The sequence below is a fragment of the Fringilla coelebs genome, assembly GCF_963513975.1.
Source record: "Fringilla coelebs genome assembly, chromosome: Z".
Taxonomy (NCBI): Eukaryota; Metazoa; Chordata; class Aves; order Passeriformes; family Fringillidae; genus Fringilla; species Fringilla coelebs.
The window spans coordinates 48,800,924-48,811,676 of NC_140031.1; positions in this window are offsets into that span (position 1 = coordinate 48,800,924).

Here is a 10,753-nt window from a genome sequence, read left to right on the forward strand (position 1 = left end):
CACGGGGGGATTACAATTCCTAAACCACAACACTGTCCAAAGGGATATCCCATGCCATACAATACTATGTGCTGCAATAAAAGTTTAGCATTAAGAGAAAAAAGAAAGGATTTTTTGAGTTACAGAATTTGTCTTTTAAGCAACAATTTATGCAATGGAGCCCTGCTTTCCTGTAGATGACTAAACATTGACTTGCCAATGGAAACTAGTGAGTTAATTCCTTTTTCTGCATGTAGATCTTTGCTTTACTTATTAAACTCTCTTAAACTCAACCCATGATTTTTATCACTTTTATCCTTCACCCATCACTGTGGGGGAGTGAGGAAGTGGCTGCATGGACCTGAGCTGCTAGACAGGCTTAAATCACAGCAGAAGCCAGTATCAATCTGGCACCATATTCTTGTGCTACTTCTTTGGGTAGTACTACTTACTAAATTGATCAAGAAAACATAAAAAAAACCAAACTGTGGCGATAGTGGGAGGGACAGAATATTTAAACCAGGCTGATCTTTGTTATACTGCATTTCTGAGCTGCATTTCTCAATCCCTTATATGAAAACATTCTGTCAACTTCATTAGCTGTGTAGAACTTCAATTTCTCCATGGTCATATCAATAATAACATTGCTATCATTATAATTCTTTTTGACCACTTTTTTAGTGTAATTTTTAGGTTTTTCCAGAGGGCACAAGCCAAGTTTTAAAGGCTTTAGCACTTTTTGTGCGATATTGACAGGCAGTGCCAAGTCCCCTAGCCAGCTAGTTGAAATTACTGCAATGACATGTCTTCAGTTGCTGAACTCACAGTCACCTGCAGCTTCATTCCTGTGCATGTGCTCCGATTACTCCCCAAAAAGCCTGCCATTTGTATTTCAGAATCCAGCATTCATTTTATTCCTGCCTTTTTATAAACCTTGAAGAGCTAGAGAAGCAACATGTTTCTCTATGGAACTTGTGAGGTTGGCAAGGTATAGAAAAAAAATCTTTTTGGTGGTAAATATCTTTGATTTCTTTAAAATTCATCAAGAAAAACTTTTTCTGGGGAAATAGAAATTTATCATAAAAAGAGATCAAATATCTTAGAGATATCCAGAGACAAAAGTTGGCCAAGAGTTATGCATTGAGGAGTTTGGGATGTGCTTTTGGATAGAAGCTGCATGAGACTTGACAGGTTTTATTTGGGATAGATGGTTAATTCTGACTACTTTATTTCATGGACCTAATGTGCTTTACTAATTCAGCTAAACCTGGCAGTCAAACCAAGATTAAATCACCAAATCATGTTAGATTTCAAAAAAGACAGAAAGAAGGACCCAAAACTAAAGGTTGCTCTGATCGCTTTCTAAGAAAGTCACCCAGGTTTAATTAAACTGCTGACAGTTTGGAGTATTTTGATCTTAAATCCATTTGGTGTGTGATATTACAGATCTGCTCCTGTTTCACAATTTTGATTTTAAGACTCTTTTTAAGACTCTTTAATGCCTTGTCCTGGCATTTTATTAAAAACAATTATGTTGCTTGTTTTTCAGAAGCATGGGTGCAAAGTGATGACCTTTCAGGCTGGCAAGTCCCCAAAGATTCAGGACGAATTAATCCTAGAACTAAACCACCGACCACCAGGCACTCTGCTGTTCCCTTACCAGGCAGCATTGTTGATTATCCAGAGGATGTCCGGGAACACCCGTCATGTGTGATTGAAAGCGTGGTGGAAGACACACCTGAGGGGGGTAAGCAGTAGCAGTAGTGCCTCAGGTGCTCAGAATGAGATTGTACTTCCCTGCTTTCCACAAAAGGAAGTGGTAGTGTCTGTACTGTAGGGCCACAGAAGCAGAACTGCATAAACATTATAGTCCACATGGTCATCAGTGCTGATACACCTCAAATATGGATAAAAATCAGTACGGACCAAGTGGAAGGGTTCCTGTCATAGCTTTTGGTTCAGCTTATAGCTTGTGGACATGATCTTCAAGCTCGTGTACAACAGAGGCATAGTGGCTTTGTGCCTGTTAAAATGAAAGCCATCAGAGCAGGACTAGATTTTTTATATGGTCTACACCTGTAACCTCTAAAACAAAGTGTGCAATCTCTCTGAAAGCTGTCAAAAAGTACAGTTGTAGCTATTCAGAAATAGCAATGTGGCTGCCTAGACTCTGCTGGATGCTTTCATTGTAGCTGTATTCTGAGAAAGGAGAGACCTCTGGTTTGAGGAGCCTTACATTCTAAAGGAGTTAAACTGCAAGGAGCTGTCGTACCCAGAGTGCCCTTTGAGAGCAGTCTGACTGGAGGCATTAGAAAGTAGTGCAAAGAACTGTTACAGATGTCTCACCCCTGCCACACCACAGAGTTCTGTGTGAGTTAACTCACAAGTGGTGTGAAAAAGGATGGTCAGTAGCTTTGAGAGTCACAGGCTCTGTGAAAAGCTAAGTTCAACAGAAGACATATAGACTGATTGTAGCATTCATTAATTAACCAGTTGGAGTTTCAAATATTCTTCCTCCCAATGGTCTGTCTAAATTGAAGACAAACTTTGCAGTTGCATCAGTACATGATATAGTAATATATTTTCTAACTCGGAAATGAAATCTGGATGTCTGAATTATCTTTATACTAAGGAAAATATAGATCCTATGCACTTGGCCTGAAAGCATTGATTCATAAGTGGCTAATTTTGCCTAAAGTAGGATTATGTGAAGTGAAGGGCTGCTAAGAGTCTCCAAGATGGCAGAAAGAAAACAAAATGTGAACTAAAAGGATGTAGATGCAAGACTTCAAGTCTTTTAAAAAGCAGGTGTTCTATGCAGATCTTGTGACCTTCAATGACATCACTCACAGAAAAAAAGGCTGATATTTTTATATTTGTAATGTATAGCAATGAAAAGACTGAATTCAGATAAAATAATAGCTTGAGCCAAGGGTACTCTTTTCAACTTGTATTTTATCTATTTCATAAATCACCAAAACTGGATCTTGAAAAGCAAGACTTTTATGGCTGTACCTGAACAGGATCCAATGATCCACCTAGTATCTGGACAGATTGTATTTTAGCATGGTGCATCCACTCACAATTCAGCTAGTAAAAGCAACATGTGGAGACAGGTATTTGTTAGTATAAAATCATCGCAGTATGTAACTACAATTGCGTTAGGAACTCAGGAGAGGTATGCATTTATGTTTCCCCAGTGCAAAAAATTTCTCCATTTCTGATAATTGTTTTGACCAATTCAAAGAGCCAGAGGACTTCTGACAGGCACTGTTTTCTCTTTCACATCAGAGCACTTGAAGGTGTTGTGGCTTGGTTTTGTCTCAGCAGGAGCACTGAATGCATCCAGAGCTCTCATAAATATACCTGTCAGACACACCTGATGTAACAATGTGATACAGCTCCACCTCTTAATACATACAGTCACATTTTTCAAGATTTTGGGCAAAATCCAGTTTATTTTGTAATTTTTCAAAATAACATTTTGAAAACATTCCTACAGAAGATGAGAAGGAAGTCCAGAATACAGCCTTTGTATTCAATATCTCTATTTTCAGGATCAAGTGGAACCATTCAAGTCTCACACAAGTCCTTCTTATACTTCTGGTTTTCTCAATTGCTTCCCAGTCTCTCACATTTTTTGTATCCCTTTTAAATACTTAAAACACTTTAGAGGCAAAGAGAATCAGAGCAATGTCAATGATTTTCACAATTTTTTAGCACTTGAATTTTGTTAACAGACGGAGAGGGAAACTCATGGTTGCACAAGCTTGGAATAAATATAAACAAGTGGTCATTTCTGAATTCCCTGATTGGATGGAGTGAAGACAGAACTCAAGAAAAAGGTATATTTACAAAACAATTATTATTCTTGCTTTCTGGAACAGATAATACCTTAAAGAAAATGAAGAGTTTTATTTTTTTTTTCCCTTGCATGTGAGCTCTGATTGAATTTAGCTGTGTTACTTGGATTTCCAAATAAAATTACTACTACTTAAATTTGTTTTCCAATAGGAAGTCAGCTCTGTATTAAGCCAGAGCAATCTGACTGGGAGAAAAAAAGTAATTTTATGTTTTTATTTAACAAAAAGGAAGATTAGAAAAAATTAAAATTTGTATCCTACTCTGATAATAAAATGTGTCCATCAAAAACCTTGTAAAATGTAGTTTCCCAGGATGTAAAGTGCCCCTCTTAGTTGTGGTAAAAGCTAGTTTTTTTAAGAAGCAACATGTTTCTGCATGGGTTTTTAAACCAGATTTTTAATTTTTAGTTTTAATGACTTTTTAAATGGCTTTTAATTTTTAGTTTTAATTACTTACATATAAATATATGTAAGTAATGAATATCAGAGTATTCAGGAACAAGTAATTGTCAAACATAAGTTGATATGATGGTGTCCAGAGATAAAAGCTGACAAATCTGAGATGCTGTATTTCTCCTCCCAGGGGCCTATTTTGTTACTAGAAAAAAAAAATGGAAAAGAAAAAAAAAGGTATTCAATGCCTCTAACAAAAAATTTTAAATGTAATATATACATGTGAAGTTGCAGTGCATTTTAGTTTATAAGGTAAATATTGTTTTACACTAGATCAGTTTACCACATCTGGAGTTTGTTCTGCTGTTGATCACAAAGCAACTGAGTTGGAGGAATGTACAACCAAAGAAGTGCCATACATCCCATACAGCTTAGCTATGCTGCATATCACCAAGGTAAAAAAAAAGTTATAACAAACATCCCCCTCCCTCAAAGAAATTCGCCAATGATAGGATGGTTTACAATATTTTAAAAACTGACAGTATAAGCAAGCATCTCTTTCCTTAGGATAAACTGGATGAATTGTCATAATCGTTATATAATCAGTATAAACTCAATTCACATAATCCTTGTGCCCAGCAGGTTGGGTTTTTGATTCGCATTTGAGAGCCTGCAGTTCAATTTTGAATATTGGTATAAAAATGTGAACATTAATATCAAAGCATCATCTTAACTTAGATCAGATTGTAAATTGCCTAAATGCCTTTCCCAGGCCCGTGTCTAAAGATGAAAACTCCCTTGTAACTGTGTTTGGAGGAAATCCTTGCCTTCTTATAGATATTTCTCATCATTATTCTTCATTGCTGGAAGCGGTATGTGGCTGGAAGTGTAAGGGTCTATCCCATTACAATATTTTTGGTGCCAGAAACTAGAATAAATTATGATTTTGTATTTCAACTTATTTAATTTATGGAACATCAAATGTACGCATTCGCCTGTATATAAAATAAAAAGAAACGTACATATATCCTGGTTTACTGGTTTCCTTGCTTTATTTATTCCACTAGATATGGTCTTGTATTCTAGGTCTTTTAGTATGAATTAAAAATGTCCAGTGGTGTTTTCTTTTGTACAGAGTGCATACAGACTTCTGGCCTAGCTGTAAGACACAAGCTAAATACCTGAATCAAATTACTAAAATGACTCAGACCTCTGTGGGTGATGTGATCTGGAGCCCATCATGAGCTTTTCCATCTTCTCAAAGAGGCTTTTCTTGTGTCTTAAAGTTTTGATTGTGTCTCTTTAAAATTTCTCTATTTCCACAGGAGTTTTTGTGGATGAAGGGTAAATAGGAGAGTATATTTCAAGACTTGGTTACTTTTATGTCACTTGAACTGTGACAGTGTCAGGTGGTAGAGATTCCTCACTCCCAAGTCAACTACTTGTAAATATTAATAAAGATTTAATCTGTCAGCCTAGATCCATGCTAACAACCACTATTTTCAAATAATGCATCGGCCACAATAAATAGTCTGAGATTTTATTCTGTTTGTTTTGCTTTGGCTGAGCTGCTCACTGTCAGCAGAATCTGCATCATGGGAAGCTTAAATGAAGAACTGAAACCAGGGAAATCTCTAGAAAACTTCTAGATTTTTATCATTTACATATGATCATGTTTATTACTGCTGTAATTGACTGAGCAGTATCTGTTAATCTCACTGATGTGTCAGTGCAATTTGACATTGCACCTACCAGACAGCTATGTCAAAAAAAAGGTGGAGAGCAGAAGCTAGGACTATTTTCCTTAAGTGACTATTATGAATTGAATTAAAACCAAAATTAATTAAAGAGATTTCAGACATGAAAATGCTCAATTTGTCCATCCTTGATGTACACATCTTTATTTATTAGTCATTAAAACTGCCAGTGTACTTAAAGTCATACCAATTTTGTAGGATTTAAAATTATTTTAATGAAATACAACATAAAATAGAGTGTATTCTTTAACCACTTTGCTTTTGTAACTCTTAAATGAAGAAATGCAATCTTCCTCACTGATTGCCTTTTTTTCCCAGTTATAGGCCTCATAATGATATTCTTCTTTTTCAAGAACTTTAGAATTGTTATAATGACTATGTCTTCTATTTTCTATTTAGATCTCAACATTAAAAAGGAAGAAGTGGAGGTGCAATGTTAGGACCAAAAGAGAAATTCCATTTCAAGTTATTCACATGCTTTTATTCAATAGCATAACATATTTTCTATTATTGAAGCCTGAAAGTTTTGGCCTGTAGTTCTACTGAGCACTTATCTCTGGTTCATTACAACTGGAGTTGGTAGGGCTCTGAATTTCCTTCTTCCTCTACAGATTGTAAAAGACATGCAGCAAATGAAAAACCGACACATGAAGATAATCAGAAAACTAGATGATATAAGGAAAGAAAAGCAGGTAATTATACTGGAGCATTAGAACTCTTGATCATTAACCAAAGTCATACAGAGAGAGAAAATCTACTTCATTCAGAAGTAAATATCCATTCCTGTACCATTCTTTGTCTCTGTAAATAATGCCCGTGTATCTTGAAGTGTACTTTATCTTACAACTTTTTGAAGTCTGCTTTTACTTTTGGTCTGGCACAATGGCAGAGATTTTTCTAAAATTTATCTGTTACCAAAATTTTCTCTTAATAACACCTTCATGTCATGACTGGCACCATGGTTTCAACACTTGCATTTCTGTAGGCTGTGCCTCTCAAGAATGACTGCATTGTTAAGGGTTGTGCCAGGCTGTATTGCCTTTATGGCTTTTCTTTTTCATGGGTGCATTCTTCGTCTACTGTTTACTTAGCTTGGCTTTAGCCTTGCAGTATTTTTTCTGTGTGGTTTATAGCATAACAGACTCTCTTCACCTTTAAACTCCTTCAAGGTGACAATGAGGGTCCAGAGGTGCCATTCCTGTGGCGTAAATTACACAATATGTCTCTTCTTAGTGGAAGCATTTCTGCATTCCATTAGTCAATAATTCTCCCAAAAAGATGGAATTACCTACATCATCTTTCACTACTCTGTTCTGGAATCTTTTCTTGCAGTTACAGCTTCAAGCTTCTCTTTATTTGTGGCATCATTCTCCTTTTCTGATCCATAGTAAGACAGGCATTTAGTTTCTATGAAGAACAAAGCTTTTCACACAATTAAAGTTTACTGTGGGCACTCAGAAAGAGGAGATTCAGAAATTCCTCTAAAGCCACCAAGGGGAAGTGAGCAAAATCATCTGACTGTCAAGTAAAATCTAGAGAATTTCCTGTGTGTCATGTATAAAGGCTAGATACCCTTTGGTGTAGAGCAAGATTTCATCTTGTTCTCAGGTTGTCACATCTGCACAAGCATTGTACACCAGTGTAAATCCATTTCTGAACTTTGATTGGGATGTAACCCTGGCACAGTCACATCTTCCACTTTCGACTGACTACAGATCACTAAGGGAAGAGAAAGAGAACAGGGAAGAACATAGAAGACACAGCAGCCTCCTGGGCAGTGATGCAAACATTGTGTAATGATCTTACTCCACAGAATCGCTCTCATTTTGGTTGCTGTGTGGATTTTTTTAATGCTACTTCCAAATTTTCCCTGTCTGAGCTAATTTTAATTTCTTTAAAACTGCTTAACTGTGCTTGGGTTAATTCATTCTGATCTACTCTGAGAAAGGCTTTGGTTTTTATTTCTGCAGCAATATACATAAAATATATGTTATTTTAGCTGTAAGTTTTGCTTGAAGTCTGCAATGAATGACACTACAAACCTACTGTGATCAATAGTAAATGTTTGCAGACAATAAAAAACATTGAATAAGGAGAATAAAGAAAACCTGATACAGAAACTTTCCTTTATTGTGCCTGACTTTCTGTTCTCATTCACTATTAATTTTCTCAATAATATTTTGTTATAAAGGAGGAGACTATAACTACTGTAAAGAAATATTACAGTGAGAAAATTAGGTGTCTGAAATCCCAGTTAGAAACTTACCAAGAGCTGATGAACAAGAGCAACACACGCTGGCAAGATACAGTTGAGGTAAACAAGCATTTCTGTTTCATATGGGGATAAGCACAGCAGGTATTTACAGAGGTTGCAGGAGCAGATCTTATAATTAATGCTCTCTTCTTATGGACAGACAGTTAAATGAAGACATGCAGTTTGCAAAACTGTAAAATTTTATTTTAAAATAAGCTATGGCTTTCTCATTCTGGAGATGAAAAAAGCTTTGCACAGTATACTTCCAAATCAGTTTTCATAGCTTGGCCTAGCTGTGCTATGCACTTGGAAATAGCTTTGCTTAAATGTAAATAATGTGTGAAGGCTATTCCTAGAAAACATAGGATGTGTGCTGCTTATTTGGTGATGAATAGCTATAAAGGTTTATCCTGTTTCTCATTTCTGTTCTTCTGCTGAGGAAAAGGTTCAGAGTCCTCAAGTATTTTGAAAGGGTATTTAGAAACAGACTCCCTCTGGCCACAGATGGCCATTGCTAAATGAGGACTTTAATTTTTTTTAAGATCCACAGGCCTTAGAAGCCTGGTCCAAATATGATGGCTTTTCAAGGCGTAGAACAAAAAAAACGCAAACTGGATGCCTTTCTGAAAAATAGCATTGCAATTCTCATCCCTTTTGCCCTATTTTACTGCCTTCAGAAACTGAGAGAAAAAAACAGAAAACTGATCCAAGAGAAGGAAGATCTTCTTTACCAATTGAAACAAAGAACAGAGAACTGTAGAAAAGAAAAGGTAAAGAAACACAGTTTGTGTTTTCTTTTTGGAGTCAGATGGTGTTCTTGCTATTGTTTCCAGTGTGTGCTCTTTGCCTGCCGGTATACTTTTAGATATATACATCTAAATTGGTGAAGATTGAACTACTATGCACTTGCCTTCTTTTTTTTTTTTAGAAAAAAAATGTATGTTTTCATCCTTAAACAGCAACAAAGATAGCATATGCTGTTTCATCTTACTATACTTTTCCACTTAAAATTATTAGATGGTCACTTCTATTGCATTCTACATTTTATGTCTTTTTTTGTAGAATTTAAAAATTACAGTACTGCACACTGCTTCTTCATTGTTTAGCAATTAAAAATCATCAAAAGCATGTCATTGTCTATGTTACTGCAATATTGCATTTCAGCGGGCTGACACAGCAGCACAACTACCTTATTTGGTGATTTGCAGGAAAAACTCCCTAAAGTTCCTGAGGCTTTCTAAAGTTATCTGTAGTACTTTAATTTATTAACAGCGTAGGTGTAAAAAAAAAAAGAAATTTGTTGGGTACGTAATAGACAGCACTGGCAAACATGGCCTGATAGTTGTTATTTTCTGCACAGGCTTCTGCTCTGTTCAATATGTGCAACTCTTCCTTTAATTTTGCAACACTGCTTTGTTACAGGCAGCTCTCCTTGCAGTTCCCCATGACACGAATTCAGAAGATCTTACCCAACCTTGTGCTGGGGAGCCATGGGAGGGGGTCTTGGGGCGGGGTCTGTGAGGCAGATTCTTTTTTAATTCGTGGAGCTGAATGAAGAGCTCTCTATGGTTTCCGAGCGAAGATCTCAGGCAGGTTTTTGGTTTCTCTTTTCAAGTGTCCTAGCACCACCCTCCGTTTAAGTTCTGCATGGCACCAGTATTTTTAACAAGGGTTTTCACTTTCAAACACATTGAGCCGGGCCCATCACTGTAATATCCTGTGTCTTATTGATAAACTGCAAAAAAAAACTCGTGGGGTTTGTAAATCTTTTGACCTAATATCGAGGAAATGCTGCAAAAGCATTATAATGAAAAGTTAAAAGCGATGAGGGTGCTATGTTCTAAGGTCTGGGGAAGAAGGAATATTTTCTGTTAGGCAGATGCTAACTGTTAATGCTTGTTAATGCTGTTAACATTTGGCATGCACAACCTTTTCTGCAGGTTTGCTGTAGGAATCCTTGCAAAAGCTTTTGTTATTCAACTATTTCAGGAGAATCAATCCTGAAACATTTTGTCGCTGTTATCTTTCAGCAGTGTGGGCAAATGCTTAAGAAAGTATAAGCATGGGACCCCTTGACTGAGGGTCTTGTGAAAACACTGGTGCCTGAGCAGTCTCTGGTTTATTTCTGTATATTTTTGTCCAGGGACATCTAATTTTACTGCTCAGTAGCCCATTTGTGTTGGTTGTATACATCAGTAGCAACAACGTTATTTCCTTATTATTGATTATTCTTCCCAAGGAAATACGATGAAAATTGATAGAGTATTGATTTCCTGCTATTCTTCTCTTCTTGTCTTGCAGGCCTGGATTCTTGAAAATTTGGGTAAAAAGCTAGATTACCTTTATACACAGCACACACTGAGTGAGTGTTTCAGATGCAGAGTTTCTTGATCTGTTTCTGTTTCTTCCCTGTTTGCTCTTTTGTTTACACTAAGCTGCATACCTGCTGAAGTATCAATATAAGTATCTTTTTTCCAATACTCTGTGCACAAGTGGAATAATAAAAG